The sequence below is a fragment of the Triticum dicoccoides genome, chromosome 1A (assembly GCF_002162155.2).
Source record: "Triticum dicoccoides isolate Atlit2015 ecotype Zavitan chromosome 1A, WEW_v2.0, whole genome shotgun sequence".
Lineage (NCBI taxonomy): Eukaryota > Viridiplantae > Streptophyta > Magnoliopsida > Poales > Poaceae > Triticum > Triticum dicoccoides.
Window position 1 is genome coordinate 497,924,832 of NC_041380.1, and position 978 is coordinate 497,925,809.

Here is a 978-nt window from a genome sequence, read left to right on the forward strand (position 1 = left end):
GAGAGGAGGAAGAAGGAGGGTGATAGGCGCATAAGATGTGAGAGCAGGTAAATTGTTGAGCGAAGCCCATAATGGTGTGCCTAGTGTGATGAACGCCACTAATAAGCCACTTACTTGTGGCGTGCCGGCGCACAACTTGTAAGTGAGACTTGCATACGTTACTAGTGCGTGTGACATTCTGTACGGCGCCACTAGTATCGAGCTTAGTAGTGGCGTGCGGGCAAATGTGCACACCATTAATAAGTGGGGTCCAAAAGTGGGACCGCACCAGTTACTACTAGTGTGCGCACCAGAGGCCAACATCACTAGTAGTTACGTTACAAGTTGCGTGCCCGCGACATCCATGCCACTACTGGTGTGGTGTCCCAGTATTGGGTCCCATTTACTAGTGGTGTGCCTTTTGGCCAACATGCCACTAGTAAAGAGTTATTACTATCATGGGCTTATTTGCGCACGCCACTAAGGTTGCTCTTTTGGGGGAGCCACTAGAAAGGGTTCTTGTATAAGGGTTTAAGCACTTGTGTCTTGCTAGTGCCACTTTTCTTGGCCGGTTTGAGTTCTAAAGTGTTAAGCATATCAGTTGTACAAAGTCAAACCATTGTTCTATGACGACAAATGCCTGGCCACAGGCCACATGTTTGTTTTGATACGAGAATGCATGACAGCCACATGCAGTGTACAATAATAATTTTGAAATTTCATGGTAGATTGGGCTGGCCAAAGGTGTTTGTCTCGGCTTTAGCTTTGAATCAGCTATGTATTCACTATGCTGGCAAAGCTGATTTGACACAATCAGCTTTGGCACTAAAGTACACCGGGATGTACTTCAGCCCAAAACACCGAAAATAGCGTGAATCACATGTTAGCTGGTTTGAAATAGTTGTTTGTTTCATTTTCAACTTTTTCAAAGCTGAATCTGGTCCATAAAGTTGAAACAAACACCGTCTAAGTGTTGTTGTTGCAACTTATCATCAGTTC